Source organism: Petaurus breviceps, unplaced genomic scaffold, assembly GCF_028583685.1.
Source record: "Petaurus breviceps papuanus isolate PSGF00001 unplaced genomic scaffold, PetGlider_PUasm1.0 90743, whole genome shotgun sequence".
Classification (NCBI taxonomy): Eukaryota; Metazoa; Chordata; class Mammalia; order Diprotodontia; family Petauridae; genus Petaurus; species Petaurus breviceps.
This window is the reverse complement of record NW_027187332.1, coordinates 8285400-8298010: the sequence shown is the minus strand read 5'-3', so window position 1 is coordinate 8298010 and position 12611 is coordinate 8285400. Positions and strand designations below refer to the sequence as shown.

Genomic DNA, 12611 nt, shown 5'->3' with positions numbered 1-12611 from the left:
AAGATGCGTACAGACAAATGGAAATATCCTTGCATTCTGGATGAAAGAATTTAAATACTGGCTAGATTGGAGCTGTCTTCCTAGAATGATGCATTTTTATTGTTTATGCAATATTGGTGGCACTCTTTTCCCTCTTTCCTTTTTAACAAACATGCCACTTCTCTTTAAACAGAAATAAGGAGTTGGAGTGGAGATAGAGTAAAGTTCAAATAGCATTTTGTTATTTCCCTAGACTTTTTACTCTGCTTTTCTAAGTTCTAAAAATCACATGTCAACAATTCAACTGCACATGCTGTGACTGAGTTCCTGGTGACATTACATAATCAAATTCAACTGGGGCAGAGTGTGGAAGGAGGAATTTGAAGTAGAAACCAAATAATGACAAATCTCAAATGTCACCAAAGAAAAATAGGGTAGAAAAACAAGGAAAAAAAGGAAATGGTTCATTAGCAATTAAAATAGGTATAAAGAGTCTTTGTTAAGGGAGATGAAGAGTCTATTTACTGTTTCTTTTGTGAATTACTAAACACAGTCTTGTACAAGAGAACAAAACAGCTAAGAAGGACAGAGATAGCACATGTAGTCTCAGATGTCTATGTATCATTTTACTACGTATAGATGAAAAACAAGGTAAGATTGAAATTGTAGGATTTAGAGCTAGAAGAGTACTTTAGAAGTAATTCAATGCAAGTTCTCATTTTAAGGTTTAGGAAATTGAGATGTAGGTGAGGTTATATAATTTGCCAACATATATAGAGGTCTCATGTAGCACAGCTGGGATTTGAACCCAGATGTCCTTATTCCACATTCATTTCTTTTTCCCACTATACTGTGCTCCCTCTAAAATTCTTATTGATCCCATTTTTAAACCAGGAAACTGAGACTGGGAGTGACTGAAGTGTATAGTTGCTTATGTGAGTATCTGAGGCACAATCTGAACTAAGGTCTTCTCACTTAGATTCAAGATGCTTTCTATTCTATGATAATACCTCTCAACGCCCCTCCCCCCCCAAGTAGTTATTCATGGCTCAGTATCTATATGGCAGTAAAACACCTCATAAACTGATAGTGGTTATACATCAGTTATTCTTATAATTTCCACTGGTTCTGTTACTAAGCAAAGGGAATTGGGCTCAATCCATCCTGACCATCTGTTATACTCTGGAAGCTGCTTCAACAGATAATAAACATCAAGGAACCTTCTATTTGAAACATGTACTGCTATGTATCAAGGGAGATATAAAACTAAATAAGACATAAGTTCTGACCTCAAAAATCTTACAGTTTAGTATGGGAGATAAGACATATATAAGCAACATATATGCATAAGACATATACATAACATAGAAGGTGACAAATGCATAAGATAAATGGAACAAAGGATTATTAAATACCACTTCTGACTGGAAGAATCGGGAAGGTTCCTTGGAAGATCTGGGTCAAATAGTAAAGGGTAGATAAGATTTTAATAGGGGTAGATGAGTGGGGAGAGCATTCTTAATATGTGAAAAAAGGCATGGAGATGAGAAAACACAGACCACAACTCATGGTGGGGGTGGGGGAATGACATCTACCATCAGCTGTAAACATTTTAAAAACCATGTATAATCTTATCAGTGTAAGGAACTCCAGAAAAAAATCTTCCACTGCCAATGAAGAAGTTGAGTACCTCTCTGTGATTCACACTTTTAGGGAGTTTTCTGGGACACTAAGAAGTTAAGCAATTTAATTAATTAAGCAAATGAATGGTTCCATGAACCATTTGGAATCATGTTCAGTGTAGATGGAGCATTGGGTATAAGAATGAAAATATAAGTTCAAGCCAGATGATAAAGGGTCTAGGCAGTGTGGAATAATGAATCTAGAGAGCTCTCCTCAAACTTAGAAAGACCTGGGTTCAAGTACCCCTTTGGACACATACTGATTCTGACCCTGCTTAAATTTCCTAACTTCTTAGTGTCCCAGAAAACTCCCTTAAAGGTGTGAATCACAGAGAGGTACTCAACTTCTTCATTGGCAGTGGAAGATTTTTTCTGGATCTCCTTACACTGATGAGATTATATATGGTTTTTAAAATGTTTACAGCTGATGGTAGATGTCGTTCTCCCACCTCCACCACCATGTACTAATTAATACCTGAAAGAATGACAGGAAAGAAGAAGCCATTGCTGGGGTGGGGGAAGGGGATGTGTGAATATTAGCAAAGAATAGAAATGGAGACCCACACAGTACTCACAGCTACAAAATCCATTCTACTACACCTACAGGCTTTTGATTTACTTCATGTTATTAATCTCTCTCTGCTTAAAATCTCTCTTGCTTATTTACTTAAACCAGCTTGGGAGAACTATAGCGAAGCACATCTAAAGTGTTTTGTGATCCCCTGGAAGTTCATTACCTACACCAAATCTCCCCTCCCTGTTATAGCTTCCCACTTCACTGATGTATTTCTCAGCAGACTCACATACTCCCCAAACTTTTTATCCAGGCCATGAATAATCATATAAATCAGACACCCAGGATTAGCAGCTTCTAGTTTCTTAATAGAAATAAGATAAATGATAGCAATGGAAACTTTTCCTTTAGAATGTAAGTCCCTTGCAAGTAGGGATTGTTATATTCATTATATTTATATTGCTAGAATCTAGCATGGAGTCTGGCATCTAATAGATTTTTAATAAGTGCTTATTCAATAATTGGTTAGTGAAACAATAGCAAAGGGGAATGGTTACAGTCTTTTTGGCTATATGATAGCCAGAACTAAGGGCTACTAACTACCACAAAAATTGTCTTTTCCTCCTTCAGATTCCCTTTCTGTCATGGAGAGGATAAGGCAATACTTTGGAAGAGCAGTAGCTGCCAGAGAAGTTGGCTACCACTTCCTCTCTGGCCTTCATGGAAATAGTGTAGGACTCTGAACATGAGAGCACTGGGAATTGGAATACTTCCTGAGACCACCTGCTATGCTACAGCCTTGCCCTCACAGCCATCATCCAGGTAATCAACCCTTGTGAAGATCTGACTTGTTAACTGCCATGTGCTACACCCCTGCTTCCTCAGCTATGCACAAATCCTTAGCAGCTGTCAAATAGTTCCATGTTAAAAATGGTAATTTCTATTAGTGGAAATAACATTAAAGAAGATGCATTACCATCTCTTCGCTATTTCATTCTAAGGACTATGGAGCCTTTATATTTTACTTGTTCCATGAAACCCTATATATGTTGTTTCCCTTTACTAGACTATGAGATCTGGAAGAACCAGGACAAAATTGCTTGTCTATTTGCATTCACAGTGCTTGGTAGAATGCTTTGCATATAGTAAGCACTTGGTTAAAGTGTTTTCATTCATTCACTTCAGACTTGCATAAGCTTCATCTACATATGAATCCACCAAGAATAAGGCTGAGTAAGTGATGGAGAAAATGACCTTGTCACCCTAGGTTCAGTTTGTCTATGTGACTTTTCTCTGCCACTCATCTATATAAGAAAACAAGTTGGAAAAATCTTAGGGATCCTGAATTCCTAGAAGTTATTAGGCAAATAGAAAGTATGTTATTCATAGACCTGGCCATCCAATGTGAAAATTTGGGTATATAGTGACTATTTGCCATAAACTAGGCTGAAGTCTCTGAACCCCCTGATTAAAAAGAGAAGTCCAAAAATGATTAAGCCTAAAGTCATTAGCTATTTGTGAGGAGAGTGTTCTTTATTTTAAAGAATTTGGCATCTGGGCTTAAAAATCTCTTGCTGCAGAAAAGGTAGGCTATGCTGTGCAAAAAAAAATTAATAAAAATAAAGCTTTTGCTACTCCTAGGGCAAGATTAGTGTCTGTTTTTTTTTGAAGAAGCTGGAACATGCTTACACATATGCTTTAAGCTAAAAAACATTGGCAGCATCTGTTGTTTCCTGAGGAAGAAATAACCAAGGATTTCTAGAGGCAGAGGAGACTACAACTAAGCCATAGTCCATAAGAAGCATATCCTTTGGAGAAGATTCTAACTGGTGTGAGAAGTGGATCTGCATTCCATGGACACTTCAAATCAGCAGGGAGCTGGTGAAGAGGTCTAGCTAGCAGACATATAAGAATGATGCCTTTACCAGGAGCATAAGGGGAATAGTTAGAAAACATCAGTGGCCCTACAGAATTAGAGACCGGAGTTGCCTCTCTACATGTGTGCCTTGGCCACAAATGGTCTTGATGCTTGTGCTTTTCCATGTGTCTTCATTATTACTATTAATGTTCTGTGTATTTATGGGAGTGTGTGCCCTACATTTATGGGGATAAACATTTAGTTGTTACATTTCTTACTGTATCATTTAAGTGCCTTTACTTTGAACCAGTTGTGTATTCTGATTATTATAGATAATCATCAGTGAGGGTTTTTAAGTTATGGTTTTAGGAGTCCCCCAAATTACCCTGGATCTGAAGTAGTTATCTACTGGGGAAACTGCTTCATGAATTGGAAGGTTGTGCCCCCAAATGTTAAATATTTTTGACAGTACTATGACATGACTAAATTTGGTTAAAACTTATCTGGTCATGTGAGGAACTAGTATGTCTTTGTGAACATTTTCCAGGTGAATAGTGCCTTTTTGGATGACTGGGAAACTATTTCTATCACTATTGATATTGCATTCCTTTTCCATATCATTGGCTGAAGATGTGTGGAGATAGGAATCAATCAGTGCTTGTGAGGATATTTGTGGGTAGAGAAGTTATCTAAAACTAGGCTACCATGAAACTGGGAGAGAAAAAAAGAGGCATTTAGAGAGATGCTGGAGGATGAGGTTGACTGACCCCACCAACAGTCATTACCTATGTCATAATTTTGCTGCACATCATTTAGTTCAGTCCATGGAGTGAATACAGTGTTGGACAGTTACATTCTTTGACTGAAAAAATACTTGAATAACATACAGAAACTAGGGCCTTTGGGCTGTGGGTGACATCATTAGTCTGGTGAAATGTCAACCCTTAAATGATTGAGAGTGAGTGAAAATGTAAAAAGAAGAGGCAGTAGTATGCATTTTCTACACAGAAAAAAGAAGGAATATAATGGCTTTCAAAAGAAGTATGATATGAAAAAGAGATGGGAAACTCTGGTGCAATGTTTTGTTTCCCATAAAACATAGTGTACTTAAGGAAAATATTAGATAGTTTGGATATATGAAGTCTCAACATGGGCTTCATATTAACTCAAAAGACATGAAAGTGGAGAGATATTATATTTCATACCTTTGTCTAATGCTAAATGATGATTGAAGTTTTCTGATGCTCTCTCTACCCCAAGATCCATAGCAACTCTTAAGAGTGACACAGATTGAATTGATGATGTAGATAATTGTATGTATATTTTCATTTGTATTTATGTGTCTATGGTCATTAGAAATTCAATTTTATTTAAATGACCAATTTCTCAGGACAATAATTTTTGCTTTCTAATTTTCAATACAAAATGCACAGAGCACATTGATCCCATATGGAAAAGAACTATAGTGAAATATTTTCATTATACTTTCTTAAATGAAACACAAGATAAAAGGTGGCTATAAAATTAGAAAAAATAATGACTTTGGATAAATGAAGACAAAGTTTCAGAACCTTAGGAGGTCTCATTTTACAACTACTGATTAAAAATAAATTGTTGATACTCATTTCAAGGTGAGTACATGGCCACTTTCAAATATATAGTCTTCTCCAGGTAGCCTAAATTATGCCTGTATTTTCCAAAAGTATGTATTTAGTTAAAAATGCAGAAAATTAATATTTATTTACTACTATTCTGATATGGTCTCCAATTTTCATTCAGGTTTAATGGCTTTTGGCAAAGAAGGCTGGATATAATACTCAAGCAGTAAAATGTTAGCAAGATGATAAAGGAAGATGGTTAGAAAAATCTTATAGTGATATGGTTTCAAATCATTTTGTGTTAATGTTAATACCTCTGTTGTATTTATATGTCACCCTTTGAAGGCAAGATGGTAATTTATGTAAATATGTTTTCTCTCACAGTGTGTTGCTTTCTTATTGCATCTTATTACGTTCTCTTACATTGAAAGTATTGCTCATTTTAAAGAAATTTCTTTTATTCCTGATGTTAGTGTCTCTTGTTGTGTCTTTTCATGTCTACATAATGGCAAACAAACATTTTAGAAAAGAATAAACCCTTGAAAACCAATGTGTAAAATAGTTTCTAAATAATGGAATAATTAGCCCTAAGTTTGGGTAGAATTGCAAGTATCAGCGATAGGACAGGGTGAGATAAATGGGACTGGATGGCCTTTTTTAATCATACAATAAATGACAAGAAAATATTTATCATGCATACCAATAAAGGAGGCCAGCCTGAGATGAATAAAAATATAAGGTATCAACTTCCTATATCAACCTAATCACAAGCATTGATGACTTCTCTCCATCTTTTCCTGTTTCATCTTACTGCATATAGACAAGCAATGCTAACAACATATAAATATTAGGAGTTACTAAAATTAGTGTTGTATAGGTAAAGTATTTACAAATCATATCAAATGTAAATTTGGGTGTGTTAGTAAGGAAAACTAGAGGATTGAGCTTAGATACTGACCATTCTAACATGCTTAATTTTATGACTTGTTTCAAGGCAAATAATAAACAAACTTCCAAAAACTCTTTAATCATGGATTTATGATTTGAGGTAAAATTTTTTTTAAAAATAATATTGGGTATATTGCTTCTTTAAAGGATAAACAAAAATGATCAAATTTATGATTTGATCTAAAATTTTTAAAAATATGATTAATATTGGGTATATTGCTTCTTTAAAGGATAAACATAATAGTTAAAATTTTCATTCAGATGGCTGATATGAGTTATCCGTATATCCTCTGATACTTTACTTCCTTTTTATTATATTATCTCCCCAGATAAAAATTATAGGGAATGCAAAAGATGCTAAAAATTATACCTTCTTTCTTCTTAGGTACATCATAAGTAGGATAGAAAATCCCTATATTTTATAATTTACACACCTATATTTGTGTGTACATATATGTGTATGTGTGTAGTGACTCTTTGCATGAATACATATGTAAAATATGTATGTGCATATATAAACATGTATTACACATGAGAAAAGTATATATTTTTTCAAATAAAAAATACATTTTGGCTCACCACTGCAATGTTTAAGTGGGAGTTAGATGACCATCTTTTGGATAGAGTTGTTGTAGAAGGACTTCCTCCAATGAATGGAGTTCATACTGTGTGGCCTTTAGGTTTCAGAGTGTGAAGATTTAGTTACATTGTACTGAAGTGACTTCTAGACTATTTAACAGCTTCTATAATGACTGCCCAATTACATCTAACCATGCCTAATTTGGCTTAACATTTGATAACTAGTAAGCAAGATGCTGGACAGTAAGAGAAATAGTCTTTTCTACTTTGAGTTTATACCTTTGAGGTTCTCATAGTTTTTTTTTTTTATTATTAGAAGCATGACATACTAAGTAATAAAGGAAGAGTTAGTAATAATGGCTAGACTTGTGATTTCTTTAATATAGGAAATTCCGTCTATTAATATAAGTCAGCACCTTTCCCATGAATTATAGTCTTAGATAGTTATCTATAGTACTCAGAGGTTAAGTGACTTCACAGGGGTCATCCAGAATATGCCAGAAGCAGTATTTGAACGTAAGTCTTCTTGATTCCAAAACCAGTTCTCTATCAACTATGGCACACTGATGCTCATTGGAAGGAGATTTATCCAAAACTGAGCTTTGCCATGATTGTCCACCACAGTCTACTATGGTAATGGAGCTCAAGATAATGAGCATGATGGGAAGAAGGCTAGGTTTCGAGTCAGAGACCCTGGGTTTAAATCATGTAACCTGTAACTTTTTGCCTCTCTGGATCTCAGTTTCCTCATTTAGAAAAAAAAGGATGCTAGTCCAGATGTTCCCTTAAAGCTCCATTCTAACAATGAATCCATGATCCTATCATAAGAAGCAAAAGGCTAGAATGAAGACATTATAATTTTACACATGAATATTTTGTTAGCAATATGAGGGAAAATTAGTATAGGCTTTTTATCCTTTTGTGAATTTGAGATTATAAATGTTGTTGTTACTATTAATAATAATAATGTTTTAAATTCTTGAGTCTAGGGATTATCTCTTATTATCCTCTGCCTGTCATATCCTAATAATGGATAGTATACATAATAGGGGACAGCTAGGTGGCACAGTGGATAGAGCATCATGCTAGGTGTCAGGAAGACTCATCTTCCTGGATAACTAGCTATGTAACTTTGGACAACTTGTTTAATCCTTTTTGCTTCAGTTTCCTCATTTGTAAAATGAGCTGGAGGAGGAGAGAGCAAACCACTCCAGTATCTTTGCCAAGAAAACCCCAAATGGGGTCACAAAGAGTCAGACACACCTAAAATGACTGAACAACAACAAAATGTATACTGAATGAATAGAAATATATGTTCTTTAATACTACTTATACAGCTTAGCAAATGATATGTCCCCCTCCTTTTACAGATAAACTGATAGGAAGAGAATATGGAATAGGCAAGAGGTATTGTGGTAGATAAAGCAAAAGACTTGAAGTCAAGAACCATTGGATTCAAATTCTGCCTTTTATAGAATCATAGATTTACAGCTGAAACACTTCTGTCATTGAATCCTTCAATTTATAGATGAGTTCACTGAGACCTAGAGAGGTTAAATAACTTAACCAGAGCAACACAGTTATTAGCTGTGTAACTATCTGCAAGTCATTTCACCTTTCTGAGCCTTAATTTCCTCACCTGGAAAATGAAGGCTATAATACAACTCTCACAGGATTATTTGGAGACTTAAATGAGATAATGCATGAAAAGAACTTTAAAATACTATACAAATATTAGTTAGTATTATTATCTATGTTTATAAGAAAGAACCTCCCTTCCCTCCCTGCAGGTACTGAATTTTGCTTATATTATTTTTTGCAATAAATTCTGCCCTTTGAAAAGGGTAGAGAAGAGAAAGGGGGAATAGAAGAAATATATAAAAGTATATTTTAAAAATAAGCTTACTTTTAATCACCTCTACCATTGGAGGTGAAAGAGGGTGTCAACTTAAAGGTATAGAAACATTTAGCATCATAGTAGGCCATATTAATGATAAAAGCTGGCTTTTATATATACTTTATGGTTTACAGTGTATCGTACATGTTATATCACTTGATCGTCACAACAACCCTGTGAGGCATTTGTTATTATGATCCTTATTGTACATATGAAAAAAAAAAAACAAAGGCAAGGTGATTTGACCAGGGTTTCATAGTTAGAAAGTGGCTGGGCAGGATTTAAATTCCTTCCTGACTCCCCAGGTCTATCACTTTTACTCATTGCATCACACAGTTACTTAAAAACCTCGATGCCAGTATTATTTCAACCTTATACTCTTATTCTGGCATTAGAAAAAAAAAGTTCTGCTGCCAAATATGGGGCCATAGCAATGCTGAGATAATGGAGTTTAGTCTTTAGTATCCATCTTTTAAGAATTTTTTGCTTATAGGAATATTAAGAATTGATGTCTTCAAATAAAATCTCTCTGACTGAAACAGAAAGCAAAAAACACCTTGAGCCCTCACTCACCTTTATTAAGTCACCATGCAGTGGGGAAACGAGCCTTCCTACCAATGCCAAGCTCTCCTTGGACTTCATGAATGAGCCATCGATCCTGGAGTTAATCTTTCTGTGTCAGCTTGTTGGAGAAAACAGGGACAGGAGAGCTTGTTTCACCAGGCCAGGTTCAGTACCCATTCAAATGTGGCAAAAGGTTTTCCTTTTCAAATTAATTTAAATTTTATTAAAGACATGTTTGTGGGAGGGATAAGATGTACTGTAGTTCATGTGACATTTTCCTGCATAATAAACATTGATGTTTCAGCCAGTTTGGGGGTATAATATCTCATAGACATTTGTAATATCATTGATTTTTAAACTGATAATTTATTGTATATGGCATCAGAATCAGACCACAAGAGGTCTCTCTTGCTTTAATTTTCTAGTTTTCTTTCTATTAAAGAAACATTATGACACTCCTAAAGATTTTTTTATAAGGCTTTAATAAACTAATTTTTAAATGCAATGGAAATGCTGAAAAATATTAATGGGTCACGTTAACCTGAAAGAAAGGAGTGCAGCCTCAATGCTTTCTGGGGCATCTCATTTTCCTTAGTGATCAAACTTTGTTTACCTAATGCCATTTCTTTTAGTCAATGATGACAAAGTTGTATTGAGTTAAACTCACTTATAACAGACGGCATGAACACCTCGAGATAAATAAAATCATTGCAACTGCCTGCTACTTGGAGGCTGCCCTGATTCTTTTATGACAAAATGTTATTTCAAGTGTGCAGACATTGAGGATGTATCATTTTTACAACATTAGTCTGAAAAAAATAACTATGTTACTTTAGTAAGATGCAGCTATTTTAATGGTAGAAAATGTATGTGTTCTCATCTGTGCATTTGTTAGCTTCTCTTTGTGTGGTCTAACTGTGTTTTGGACATGAGCCTGTCATTTTTGTAATGCAGATAAGTTTGTCCAATTCTGGTAAATTAGAAATGGAGACTCAATCTAATGGTTGCATGTGAACTTAAAAAATGTGAACCATTGTACTTTAGTCATTTGAATATTGAAAATGGGGTTGCTACTGGCTCTGTGACCACAGACAAGCCACTTAACCCATCTCAGCCTTTGGCAACTCTTTGAAACTTACCTTTTAAGTTTTATATATGTTATATTTTTTTGTATGCTGGTGAGGGGATTTCTGCATGAATGACATCATAGATCCTTGATATACATCTAAAGATCCTATAACTGAACTTTCTCTTTCCCCTAAATTGTCCTTCCACCTGCCTGCCGTAAAGCTGCTGATAGTACCACCATGCACCCAAACACAGCCTTAAAGCATTGGAGTTCCTCTGTTTCTGCTCTTCCCTGTCACTCATCTTGCATCTTGAATTCCTACACACCAGTCATTCTCCCACTAGTTATCACTGGCTATCTCACCTCCTTTTCATTCTTCCTACTACTACCTGGGTTCATGCCTCCAAAATATTTGCTAAACTACTGCAACAACTTATTGTTTACTCTTCCTACCTAGGAATCCCTATTTTCTTTATCCAGCCTTAACCATGAAGTAATTTTCCCATATTACTCAGTAATATCCTTGAAGTCAGGAACTGTATCTTATCCTCCACACCAAAGATAGTCTAGGCACTGAAAGGTCTGTTGAACTGAATGCAAGTAATCTATATTTTACATTTGACACTTCATCTCTCTGGATCTCAGATTCAACATTTTAAAATTGCATGGATTGTACTTGAATGATTTCTAAATATATTAACTGGGCTTTAATTTAACTTTTCAAGTCAGGGGGGCCCCTATTGCTTACAAACAAAATGCAAATGATTTACCTGATATTCAAGACTTTAATCTGGCTCCCTCTCAAATTTTCAGACTTGTTGATTGTTATTTTCCTTCACATATTCTACATTTCAGTGAAATTTAACTATTTCCCCCCTTGATCTTGATCTATCCTTTCTTACTTCCATAACTTTTACATACTGTCCTCCACACTTGGAATCCCATGACACTTATCACATTATATTTTTCATTACTTAAAGTTATTTCTATATATGTATATAATTTATATATATATACACACACACATATACATATATATAGTCAAGAAAGACACTTGTCATACAAGTAGTATGTGAATAAGAGTCTGTCTGTCTCTCTCTCTCTGTCTCTCTCTCTTTCTCTCTCTCTCTCTCTCTCATCCCCAGCCCCTCAGGCAACATAAGTACTCATACTCATACATATTGAATTGGAGAGAATTAATTTACATTTGACATTTTTCATTTTACTCTTATGAATTACTCCTATGGATCACTTTCCTCCATTTTAAAAATCAGAGAATTGGCTAGATGATCTCTATATATCCTTTGAAATTTAAATCTGTAATTCTATTTTTGATTCCATTAAATTGGTTTTAGTAAAATCAAAGAGCCAGTTCAGATATGAACTATATGGATATAGAATTTATTAAATACTTCTTTTCCTAAGAGATAGGAATACAAAAATGCACAAATAAAATGGTCTTTGCCCTTAAGGATTTTGCATTGTAAAGCAGGAAAATGATATGTAAATTGAAACTGAAAAAGGGTCAGCTATATGGCTACAGTGTACCTTGTACCTGGACCAGAAGTTGTATGGAGACCCGGGCCTCATAAACACAATGACAAAATCTGCTCCATCCAAATCTGCAAGAGACTCAGCAGTGGAGTCTACATCATTGGTTTGAAGGAAGTGGAGTTTACATCTACAACAGTGGCATTACATGGAGCCAGCCAGGAAGTGCTTCAAAGTAGTTTGTGGGTTTTATCCATTCAAAACTGTAACAGATGAGTTCCCAACTAGGCATTAGCTTTTAATAGAGAATATAATTAATTTAAAAGCAAAGGCATTTAGTAACACAGTATGGTAATAAAAATAATGACAATAATAGATAGCATTTATTTAGTCCTTTAAAATTTGTGAAGCACTTTACATATGTGTTAGCTC

General features: G+C 34.9%; 1 long non-coding RNA gene across 1 annotated transcript in view; it reads left to right on the top strand.

Moving 5' to 3' along the window:
* The window catches only part of LOC138145674 (uncharacterized), a 432060-nt gene that overhangs the window by 406959 nt on the left and 12490 nt on the right, over positions 1–12611 (top strand). The window contains exon 2 of the long non-coding RNA XR_011164286.1: positions 2806–2997. This is a non-coding gene — a long non-coding RNA (uncharacterized lncRNA). The remainder of the gene's footprint in view (positions 1–2805; positions 2998–12611) is intronic.